Below are 13411 nucleotides of genomic sequence, written 5' to 3'. Positions count from 1 at the left end.
GTGGAAGCAATACACTCATACAAATTTGTAAAGTGTGGCATAAATATGTATATACACTCCCCTTTGGTCATATGGTGTTTTAAAACATTTGCAGTGGTAATATTTATAAGACCTCAGACCTTTTGCAGGAAGTGAAAAATCTTCTTAACAGATTAGAAATAAAACCCCACTGTATCATGACCTTTCTAATTAAAGTTTCACAAACATGGTGCTTGTTTGGAAATTATATTTAGCCAGGAGGATCAATTGACGAATAGAAAAATATTTACACTAGAGTACACAATAGAAAGGGGTACCTTTTTTCTCATCTGAGAAACCCAAAGGCTGTGGTATAGAGATTGTTGGGACCACAGCCATGGTTACAACGTGAAAACTCTGGTACAGACTTTTCTTGAACTTTCAAAATAAATTGCATTTAACCAACTTCCAGCACAACTTCAGAAGGGGAAAGGGGATAACAGCGGACTTCCCATGATGCCACTGCCCGTATAAAACCCCCACTTCTCCCACAAGTCTTTCTCTTCCACCCGGACTCCGTGCGAGGCTGGCTGGAGAGCAGCGCGCTAATGTCTCTTTGCTGGCAAATAGACATAAACTCTTCAAACTGGATCCGAGGGTGTCATACGATCATCGATCATATGCACTGAGTTAAATACGAATGAATTACTGTTTGTGTACCCGGTATTCACTAACATAAAAGGGAAATTCAGGTATAAGCATTGCTTGATTTTCTCTCTGAGGCCTGCGGAAGCAAACCGTGTTCCAGAGAATTCCCTGTCTCTACGAAGCCGAGTGGAGCGGTTTTCCCAGTCTGGAAAGAGGACAACAGAGACCGCATCACCGTGGTAACGTGCAGCTTGGTCGGCCTGCAGTCTACTGTCGCTCCAGGAACTGTACACCTCCAGGACCCTGAAGCGGGCAGGGAAGATTCTGGCTGATCCCTCCCACCCCGGTCACAGACTCTTTGAGACTCTCCCCTCTGGCAGGAGGCTGCGGTCCATCCGGACCAAAACCTCACGCCATAAGAACAGTTTTTTCCCATCTGCCACCAGCCTGGTTAACAAAGCCCGGAAACCACCCTGACACTCCCCCCCCCCCCCCCCCCCCCCCCCTTTTTTTTTTTGCTGACAGGACACCTGTAACCTGCAACTCCATGCGATACATTAACGCTCAGCTTGGACTCCTGCTTTACTTGCACTGCCATACTTGCACAATGATCACCTGCACTGTTGTATTGCTCTTGCATCTTATACTGCTCTATATTTACTCTCACTCACTTAAAACTGTGCACATATATTTATATTATATTGTAGATATGTTTATACTGTTTAATTTGTATTGTATTGCACCGACTACGCCAAAACAAATTCCTTGTATGTCCAAAAACGTACTTGGCAATAAAGCTTTTCTGATTCTGATTCTGATCAGCTTCTTTTGTTAGCTTTAACTGCTAACAGCTAAGAACATGTGCTTGCATACTTAGGCCCATTTCTCCAGAAAGATTTGGTTTTTTTTCCAAAATACCTCCTTAAATATTTGACCATTTCCTTAATAATATTTATTTAAATATTATTTTAATAAATAAAGGCAGCCAATGAGACACCGTTGAGAATTAATCATCCAGAAGGTTGGTTTTATTCAGCAGATCATTCTTTAAAACATTACTTTATTAAAATAATGTTATCTGATCTTGCATTGTGAATGGTTGTATTGTGAAGGTATGCTGATTATTGCCTAAGTTGATTCCAAGACTAACTTAACTTCACCTCCAGATTCTTCAAGATAATCCTTGGTTCTCAAACATAAACATTACATGGTAATGTTGCATCACTCTTTTTGGTCATGATTTCCAATCATCTTTAATCAACTTGTTTATATTGTACATAGCCCATTAGTCTTCCTTATTCTTTAATTCTGCTTGGTAGTTTAGTTGGATTGTTTTAGCATAGTAAAGAGTTTGTTGATTGAAATATGTTTGACTTTGAGTTGACTTATTCTTGTTAATAAATTCTTGTATTTTAAGAAATTGCATGAATTCATTCCATATATGTGCAGAGTTGTGCTGTTCAATAATGTCAGAGATTGACTCACCTTTTTGATTTTGTCCTATTACCACTGCCTTACTGGGCTGGTATTCACAGGACAACCCTTGACAGACCGAAATATCTGATCAAATATTAAATTATTAATATTAAATAATATTCATATTCATAGTCACAACAGTGACAAAGCATTAATAAGTGATTTACCTAAACCTTAATCAGACTATAATATTGTAAAGACTATACTTCTTTTCTAAGTTAGATGACAACATTTGGATCTTAAAACATGTTTCTGTTGATACCTGCTTGCTGAAACTGCACTGAAATGTCTACAGTCTGATGAGTCAACACATTATTACAATAAACATTACATCATTTTAGAGCAGGTGAGTGTGAGTGGAAGTCTAAGGATAAAAAATCTCTCTGCATGCAGACCGTGCTCCCTGTCACGCTCGAAAACTAATTCATCATCCCGACTACAGAGAGTAGGGCAATGCATGCAGATGAGGGAATTAAACATGCTTCCTCAGGCGACTTTTAATATCTTTCAAAGATCATTCAGCAAAACCCAGAATTGATCCACCCTGATAAAAAGAGCATTAAATACTTTATACCATAAAACTAATGTGACAAAATCTATGGGTGTTGTTTAAAACAGAGAGATGTGGTTTGATGGTGATGTTACACTACATTGATATTTTCTTTTTGAATTTTTTCACATTTCTCCATGTTACAACCACAAACCTTTGTACATTTGTACATTGTACATTTGTAATCAGCCGCCATGAGCCAATACTTTGTAAAACTACCTTTCATTGTAAATTTAGCTAATGAACGAGGTATGTTTTGACCAGCTTTGCACATTTAGACTAAACTTTTTGCCCATTCCTATTTGCAAATTGGCCCCGCTCAGTCAAACTGGATGGAGACACATTCTCAACTGCATTTAGGTCTGAACTTTGACTGGACCATTCTCACACATGGAAATGCTTTGATCTAAACCATTCCATTGCAGCACTGTCAGGCTGTACATTTGGTCCTATATCTAGCTCCATCCATCTTCCCATCAGCTCCAACAATTTTCCCCATCTCTACTGAAGCAGAGCATCCCAGAGCATGAGACTGCCACCACCATGGTTTAGTTTGAAAATGATGTATTTTGGGTCATTTGCAGCGCTTAGTTTTCTTTCACTAAGATCATTTTGCATGTAGGGCAGAGAGTTTCATTTTGCTTTCATCTGACCAGACCACCTTCTTTCACATGCTGGCTGTGCCCTTACATGGCATGTGGCAAACTATAGATGGGATTTTTACTGCTCTCCTTTCTTTGCATGTCAGTTTAGATCACAGGTTTCAAACTCCTGTCCTCGAGAGCCGGTGTCCTGCAATTTTTAGATGCGTCTCTGCTTCAACACACCTGAATTAAAATAATTAGGTAATTAGCAGGACCATTTGATTCAGGCGACTTGGAAGAGGGACATATCTGAAGGTTGCAGGACACCGGCCTTGGAGAACTAGAGTTTGATGGACAACCATCAAACTCGACCGTCTTGATAGTTTTGCCATTTTGTTATTCTTCTTTAATTATCAGATGATGGATTGAACCGTGCTCTGTCAGATGTTCAAAGATTGAGATATTGTTTTCGAATCAAACCCTGCACTAAACTTCACAATTATGCACCACTTTGTGTCAGTCTATCACACAAAATATCAAAACGATACGATGTGTTTGTAATTGCAACATAACTAAATGAAGTGTGAATTCTTATGCAACGAATAGTAGTGCTTCACCTTTATGTTAGCAGTTTATAATAATTTGATTAAGATATAGAAGCCTTTGATTGTTGGCAACACTAACAGTGGCAGTCATTTAGACTGATGTATAGATTGTATTTAACTACAAGGTTAAAAGCCAAGTGCATTCTCCTCCTCGAGCCACATGATAAAGACCAACCATGTTGTGACAGCTTCCTGTCTGAAAACCTTACATCTTGTGTGCCTGCTTCACTGTGCTTGGCTTCATGTGGACAGAACAACCTTCAGTGTGGTGGACACAGATTAGCTAATGAAAATTTCATGTGCAAACATGTCTCGGGTTGAACATATTCCACATGCAGCAGTAAGGAAAACTGCCTGCTGGAGACCACGTGATATTGGTGACAGAATCCACGGCTGAGAGGTACAGTTTGTAGCCTGTAGTCTAAATGCAACACTTAACTAAAAACACATGCTAGCAGGCATAAAAACATACAGGGATAGCAAGTGGATTAATTTTTTCTATTTTTAGAAATGCAGTCATTGCATATTTTATTCATGTGTTGACAGCTTTCCTCAAGTAATAGCAAGGCGACTTGTTCACTTTTCTGAGGCATTTTTTTATTAAAAGAGAAAGTGAGAGGAAACTGAACAGACAATTTAGTGCTTTGTAGGACATCAAAAGTGAAGGAATTGAGTTTTATATGCACAGTAACATCAAAGAAAGGTCATAGGAGGAATCATGGGACATTACATTATTTTAGGAACAACAGTATAGCCCTCACTGATAGCTCGGATTTGATATTTCATCTGCTTTAACTGCTTTTCTCAGGCTGCTTGAGAATGTCCTAAGGTTTTGGTCTCACCAAAATTATCCTCCACGCAGCTGACGTCCTGGAATATTGAAGGTATGAAGGTTTTTATGAGCTCAACAGTAATTAGGCTTAAATAAGGTTTTGTCTGATGGCATGGCAATAAACAATTGAGATCAAATATTTACATACGTTGTATAAAAAGACAATCTTTTTTCTTACAGCCTGACATTAAATGAGAAAAAACATTTCCATGTTTAGCTCAGCTAGGGTGATCAAAATGTATTCGCTGAAAGATTTTATAAAGTTTTTTAAAATTCATAATATTACATACATTTTCTCAGTATTTGGTGGAACTGTAAACTGTCGATGTTTTGTGTATATTTCCACAAGTTTACTGGCCAATTTCTGCAGACAGAACTGGTGCATTTGGGTCTGGTTTGTAGGCCCTCTTGCTCACACACAGGTTTTCAACTCCGCCCAACAATGTTGTGTCACATTTGGATCAGGGCTGTGGGATGGACACTCCAAAGACGTTTTGTCCTTAATCCACTTTGTAACTATTTTGGTGGTATGCTGACTGTCATTTTTCATTTAGAGAACCCATTTCACCCCCAGGTTTAACTATCTGGCTGATGTCCTGAGATGATCTTCCAATATTTCGACATAATGTTCTATCCTTGTGATGCCATCTACTTTGAAGTGCACCAGTCTCTCCTGAAGCAAAACAACTACTCAACATGATCATGCCGCCACCATACTTCACAGTTGTGATGATATTCTCAGATGTGCAAGCTTTCCTTTTTTACCTCAGAATGTATTAATGGTAACGCCTACATTTTAGTTTAATTAGACCACAGAATGTCTCCAAAAGCTTTGGTCATTGTCTCTGAGGTGATTTACAAACTTTAAACTGGCTTTTCATAGTACCTTTGGAGGAATGGCTTCTTCCTCTCTGTATGGCCTTTCAGGCCATGTTTATGCAGGACTTGTTTCACTGTGGATAATGACCAACTTCAGCCAGCTTCCTCACTAGGTCTTGGCCCTCTTGTTCTTAGGTTAATCCGTCTCTGAGACACATAACCCATCTCCTTTTTAAACAGCATGATGGCTGGACCTTCCTATGCTGCTTGTGTGAAGGTAATCATCGGATTTCAGCTCTATGTCAAAGTTTCTCTTGTATATTTAATCTTATTTTGTTTGTTTGATCAATTTTTAATGCTGACTGTCTTATACCTTAAATGTAAACCTGTCCTTTTATTTATTGGAATGATTACATGTTTTAGATAAATATAAATGAATCCCATGTTTTAGGCTCCTGAGAGCCGATAAACTCAATAAACGTTATATCTCCACTCAGCTTAAAAATATTTTTTAAACATTCAGTTCCCTGGTCATAAAATTTCACTCCTTGGTGGTTGATTGTAGACTACAATCAGCATTAGTATCTTTGTTCTTGAGATTTGTTTGTTTCTTGTTTTGCATAATTAAATCACCAGTTAGTAGATCTTAATGGGAATAATAATACAATTAATTCATGTTTACAATGATTAGCAGATCTTCATTGGCTTAATTTTGCTACAACAGAAAAAGAAAACTTTCCCCAAACTGCAGTATGATGAGAAAAATCTGCCCAAAGTTTTACATGTGTTCTAATATGATTATTTACTCAAATTGTGTTCCTGTTCCTTTTCTCTTACATTAAAAGCTCTATATTACCACAAATAACTGACCATCAAATTACTTAAATATTTACAAAGCTATCGGACATGACCTTTGCCTGCAGCTCCAAGCAAACCACAGCTTTTTACTTTCAACAGACACTGCCTGCCAAACAGCCCTCCCCTCTAAACTGCATCGGCCTGGTTATCTTAGTGCACATTGCATATTTATACAGCTAGTGGCTGGGGAGTCGGTCACTGATCTCTAAGGTGACTTGCCGAGCTGCAGAGGGGGGTGAGTTCGGCCTGGGATGATTTTCCACAGGACATATTGTCTCCATGGCCTGTCCTTTTATTCCATTCCAAGGATTATGTTGTGGGTGACAAGGTCTATAACAAGTGAAGAGGAGGAGAGTCAGAGAGCTGTTGCGGCAATACTACTGCAGTTATATAAATGTACAAAAATACTCCCAGCATACATCCCTGAGCATCAAAAATTAGATCGGGTGTCTAAAAATAGAAAACACATTCCATGCACACCTCATCTGTACATGCTGCAAGAAGTAATCGCTGCTGTAGAATAAGAGAAAAATTCCCAGTTGCCCGACAGCTAAAATAAAGAGATGGAAGCTTTCAAGCGTATGTTTTTACATATATAAAGCAGAAAATAAAAGAAGTTGGGGAAATCATGGACAGAGTTCACATCTATGATGATGTGTTCCAAGAGTGAAGAGCCTCACAGAGATGCTTGTATCTAATAGATATATACAGGTCCTTCTCAAAATATTAGCATATTGTGATAAAGTTCATTATTTTCCATAATGTCATGATGAAAATTTAACATTCATATATTTTAGATTCATTGCACACTAACTGAAATATTTCAGGTCTTTTATTGTCTTAATACGGATGATTTTGGCATACAGCTCATGAAAACCCAAAATTCCTATCTCACAAAATTAGCATATTTCATCCGACCAATAAAAGAAAAGTGTTTTTAATACAAACAACGTCAACCTTCAAATCATCATGTACAGTTATGCACTCAATACTTGGTCGGGAATCCTTTGGCAGAAATGACTGCTTCAATGCGGCGTGGCATGGAGGCAATCAGCCTGTGGCACTGCTGAGGTCTTATGGAGGCCCAGGATGCTTCGATAGCGGCCTTTAACTCATCCAGAGTGTTGGGTTTTGAGTCTCTCAACGTTCTCTTCACAATATCCCACAGATTCTCTATGGGGTTCAGGTCAGGAGAGTTGGCAGGCCAATTGAGCACAGTGATACCATGGTCAGTAAACCATTTACCAGTGGTTTTGGCACTGTGAGCAGGTGCCAGGTCGTGCTGAAAAAGGAACTCTTCATCTCCATAAAGCTTTTCAGCAGATGGAAGCATGAAGTGCTCCAAAATCTCCTGATAGCTAGCTGCATTGACCCTGCCCTTGATAAAACACAGTGGACCAACACCAGCAGCTGACACGGCACCCCAGACCATCACTGACTGTGGGTACTTGACACTGGACTTCTGGCATTTTGGCATTTCCTTCTCCCCAGTCTTCCTCCAGACTCTGGCATCTTGATTTCCAAATGACATGCAGAATTTGCTTTCATCCGAAAAAAGTACTTTGGACCACTGAGCAACAGTCCAGTGCTGCTTCTCTGTAGCCCAGGTCAGGCGCTTCTGCCGCTGTTTCTGGTTCAAAAGTGGCTTGACCTGGGGAATGCAGCACCTGTAGCCCATTTCCTGCACACGCCTGTGCACGGTGGCTCTGGATGTTTCTACTCCAGACTCAGTCCACTGCTTCCGCAGGTCCCCCAAGGTCTGGAATCGGCCCTTCTCCACAATCTTCCTCAGGGTCCGGTCACCTCTTCTCGTTGTGCAGCGTTTTCTGCCACACTTTTTCCTTCCCACAGACTTCCCACTGAGGTGCCTTGATACAGCACTCTGGGAACAGCCTATTCGTTCTGAAATTTCTTTCTGTGTCTTACCCTCTTGCTTGAGGGTGTCAATAGTGGCCTTCTGGACAGCAGTCAGGTCGGCAGTCTTACCCATGATTGGGGTTTTGAGTGATGAACCAGGCTGGGAGTTTTAAAGGCCTCAGGAATCTTTTGCAGGTGTTTAGAGTTAACTCGTTGATTCAGATGATTAGGTTCATAGCTCGTTTAGAGACCCTTTTAATAATATGCTAATTTTGTGAGATAGGAATTTTGGGTTTTCATGAGCTGTATGCCAAAATCATCCGTATTAAGACAATAAAAGACCTGAAATATTTCAGTTAGTGTGCAATGAATCTAAAATATATGAATGTTAAATTTTCATCATAACATTATGGAAAATAATGAACTTTATCACAATATGCTAATATTTTGAGAAGGACCTGTAGCTTAAAACAACATGATTGAACAGTGGCTTGCAAAAGCATTCACGCCCTTTAAACCTTTTCACATATAATCATGGTAAAACAAAATTTAATGAATTTAAACGGGGTGTTATGTGATAGATCAACACTAAGTAGTGCATAATTGTAAAGTGGAAGGAAAACAAGGTGTTCAAAACAGTTTATAAGAAGTATTTGTGTTGCTTGTAATTGTATACAACATCTTCTTAGTTGTCATAATTTGAAGGTGTTTTTTTGTTTTGGGTCTTGCTTCTGATCATTGTTTTTGTTTCCCAGGTGGTGCTTTAGTTCCTTACTTATTCTTATCTTTTTTTAGGGTGTATTTGAGTTCTGTCTATCTGTAAGACATTTCCTTAGGTTAAATTGTGTTTCTGTTTTGTTGATTTTAAATCTCTTCCATAGTGATCAGCTTCATTCGGTCCACCTGCTTCACGCCCATCAGTCTCACTGTTTTTATCTGTGTCATGCCCTTTATATACACTTCAGTTTTGTCCTATTTGTTCCTATTAGGTTCATATTGTTCATGTCCTTGACTGTTTGCCATGCTAAACCTGTCCATGAGTGTTTTCTATGCCAAGCCTGCCCATGTTAATGCCTGCCTCTGAAACAGGCACTATATTCTATTGGTTTATCACATTAAATTCTAATCAAATAGATCAAAAGCTGCCTTGTAACATGACAAAATGTGAACATTTTTTACAAAGTCTTAAATCTCAACCAGTCAGAGTATGTTTTTCCATACCTTATGTATGAAAGTGTGAGAATGTGGGCCTGTGTTGAGAGCTTTTTATTCTCTAAGCTGAAAGGTTTCTAATGCCTTTGAAGCCCAAAGAAAATTTTGAGGCTAAACGTAACTTTTCAGAGCTTGCATTGCATGAACTACCCAAAACTGTAACAAAATGAAGGCTTTTTTTTACTGGATTGTAGCTGCAAAGACTTTTAAAAACAGTGTCCAATAATAAACTCACAAATGGCATGGGGAAAAGTTTCTGGGCATTGGCGTTTCATTGTTGCAGCCACATTGTTGTGCATGAACTGAATGTTTGAGATAAGTGCTTTGGAGTGCAAAAATGAAATGAAACAAAAGAATGTGAGATGGAAATTGGTTTAGTAAGTAAGACAGGGGGAGGAAGTGCGTCTGACGTCCAAGGGCATCATAAACCCCCGGCATGCCTCCACACAACAAAGCCAACAGGGGCACAAATTCTCCATGCGCAGGGAATCAATTTCACACAGAGAGGAGAGGACTTGGAAGGAGGAATATCGGAAAAACACTGAATTTCTGCATCTTGTGTTATTGGATTTGGAGCACTGCAAGCTGGGGGATCCAGTCAAGAAGAGCTTTTCCTGAGCCTGGCACAAAAACCTGTGGCCAGCTGAGGAAAAGAGATTGCTCTGGCGGTTACCTTAGAATAAAATTCATAATAGGTGCTTAACAATTGTGAAAAATAACTTTGCATGGCACGCAGAAAAGTGAACAAACTTCATAATCTCTTTATTTAACTTGGAAGAAAACATTTCTAACATAGAGGCCCACTTTCTGAGTGAAAATAGGAACAGCCAAGTTTAAGCTTTTAAATACGTTTATGATCCTCAATGGGTGTCATGTATAATGCAAAATTTAAATCCATCTAATTAAATGGATTTAAGTAATATTAAACTTTTATTTTGATTAACTTAAGTCTTTTCTCATTTTATTGTTTTCAAAGACCTCTGTTGTTCTGTCAAAGTCTTCAGCCAAGAATTTCCCTCTTTTTATGCTGCTTGTCCTTATAAATTTGGAATCAACAACAGAGGAAGGACGAGTGGAGGAGAAAGTTATTAAATTGATCAGTCATTTAAAGGCAGATGTTTCTAGAATACATGTATGTGTTAAAACATGTAATTAGTCTTTTATAGGACCACAACATCCTGAACCTGGAGGTTCCGGGGCACACCCCGAACTCACAGGGGGGACTATATCTATCTTCTGGGTTAAGGGGAACGCCTTGGGATTCCCCAGCACAAACTTGGCAATAAAGCTGATTCTGATTCTGATTCTAATTCTAATTCAAGTAAAGGACATATGCCGTAGCCTTTAACAGCATATGGGTGAATGATAGGAAACATTATCACAACAATGGAGCTCCAAACAATAAAAAATGATTAGAAAGCAATACACCATAGTGTTATGCAATAATATTAAAATTTCTTAAACTTTACCCGTTATGGTACAGTCCCAACTTTTACACGAAAAGGTCCCCTGAGGCATGTTGTTGGCGGCTGATGCCGGAGTACAGGGTACCAGTGATGCTTTTAAAGGCAATCGGGTCCTCGTATACCCAAAGCTCTGCCACTATCCCTGGCACAAAGAAGCTTGTTGTGGAGAGGAAGGTGTGTGGTTTGGGAACCTCAGGGTTTCACCTTTGCTTTTTTGCAGATAATGCAGTCCTTTTTGCAGATCTGATCTGAACCATGCATTGGAGCACTTTGCTGCCCGGATAAGATTCAGTTCCTCTCAGTCTGAGGAAAAATAAGGGTGGCTCCCTCCTGACGGGGAGCTGGTCTCTGCCGCAAGTGGAGGAGTAAATGTTTGTCAGTGTTTTGTTCATGAGTAAGGTATGGGGCAGGAGATAGATAGATAGATAGATAGATAGATAGATAGATAGATAGATAGATTGATAGATAGATAGATAGATAGATAGATAGATAGATAGATAGATAGATAGATAGATAGATAGATAGATAGATAGATAGATAGATAGATAGATAGATAGATAGATAGATAGATAGATAGATAGATAGATAGATAGATAGATAGATAGATAGATAGATAGATAGATAGATAGATAGATAGATAGATAGATAGATAGATAGATAGATAGATAGATAGATAGATAGATAGATAGATAGATAGATAGATAGATAGATAGATAGATAGATAGATAGATAGATAGATAGATAGATAGATAGATAGATAGATAGATAGATAGATAGATAGATAGATAGATAGATAGATAGATAGATAGATAGATAGATTAGGGCTTTATCTTCAGTAATGCTGGCACTGTTGACTGTCATATTAAAGAAAGAACTGAGTCAGAAAGAAAAGGTCTGAATTTTACCAGTCTGTCTATCCTATGACCCACGTCTACTGTATAGTCATAAGATATGGAGTGTGAGCAAGAGAATAAGATCCCAAATAGATGCCTACCTTTGGAGGTTGTCAGGGCACGTCCCACTAACAGGCGGCTGATGGTTATTCACTTTTTAAAAAATCACCAAATTGAGGCCTTTCAAAAAGATCTGGAAAAATTTAAATCTTCTTAAAATGGAAAGTATTAGTTGCAATGCAATGTATTTGTCTTTTTTACCCAAACTTTTAGCTTTTATTTCTATTTAAAGATGTGGTGTTAATAGGACCACAACATCCTGAACCTGAAGGTTCCGGGGCCCACCCAGAACTCACAGGGAGGACTATATCTATCTTCTGGGTTAGGGGGGATCCCAAGGGGAATGCCTTGGGATCCCCAGCAAAAGCTTAAGAATGTCACTGGAATGGGGAATGTCTGGACCTAATCCAAATAAGCAGAAGACTTTTAATGACTCGGAGGTGTTGGTGTATGTTTCTATTGCTTCTTTCTTCCTCTTCTATCCTAGTAGCTCTCCTCCAAGGATGAGACCTTTATGGTGAAGCTGACACTCCTACAGCTAACCTCAAACTCAAAAGTAAAAATAGCACCATCCACAATATACTAACCATTTCTTATCTGAACCATCCAAATCTTCTCCTCTTCAAGTGAGTTTGCTGATCAATGACCTGGAGCTCAAGATCTCTATATTAACCATTAGTATTTTCAATAAACTGTCAAACTTCTATCCAATCTCCTCTCTTTGTCTACTCATAGGTCATGATGCTATAATCATGACAAATACAATGAATGGATAGATAGAAATTGCAATTAGTCATTAGTCCATTCAAAATTGACATCATCCATCACTGGTTATGATTTACCTAAAAGCTTTACCATCACTGTTTGTTCATAAAAAAGTTTCTGCAATAAAGGAAGAAACTTTATTGGACTCTAATCAAAACAATTGTTTTGTAGTTTGGTTAAATTCTGTAGCTGGTTTATTTTTGTTCTGCATGGATTGAATTCGGAACATTATAAAACAACATAAGCTAGTAAAATGGGGCTAATATGTAAGTTAAATGAGAATGGTGATGCTGCTTATGTAGTTCTAAGTAAACTGAATACGGTAAGACCTTTTAAACAATAATAAAGAACAATTGATCAAAACACAAACACATATGCGGGAGATATGATCCTTATCTGACATCCATATACGGTATTACTTTGTCACTTATATATTTCAAGTCTGAATGCATATTGTATAGCTAAGAGGAGATTTAAAAAAACTTTTGAAAGTATATGTTAAAAAAGGGAATTCCTTTGTTCTGACTGAAAAAAAGGGCTTAAGTGAGGTGGTTGTAATTCATACATAAAAGGCTTTATTCTGCCATGCAGCATAGTTTAGGAAATAAATGATATTTTTAAAAAGAAGCCAAAGTAAACAGTTCAAATGGATTTGAAATCCAGTTGTTCATGAAAAGATTGAAATCTGGAAAACTGATCTGTGCAATCAAGTGAAATTTACATGATACAACTAAATTATTTGTATTCTAACAACCGAGTGAAAATTCCACCTACAGAAGTATATTCAAATTTCTTGCCAGGGGTCGTAAACCATCTCAAATTAGGAGA

The sequence above is a fragment of the Girardinichthys multiradiatus genome, chromosome 19 (assembly GCF_021462225.1).
Source record: "Girardinichthys multiradiatus isolate DD_20200921_A chromosome 19, DD_fGirMul_XY1, whole genome shotgun sequence".
NCBI lineage: Eukaryota > Metazoa > Chordata > Actinopteri > Cyprinodontiformes > Goodeidae > Girardinichthys > Girardinichthys multiradiatus.
The sequence above is the reverse complement of the archived record's forward strand: the minus strand, read 5'-3'. Positions refer to the sequence as shown.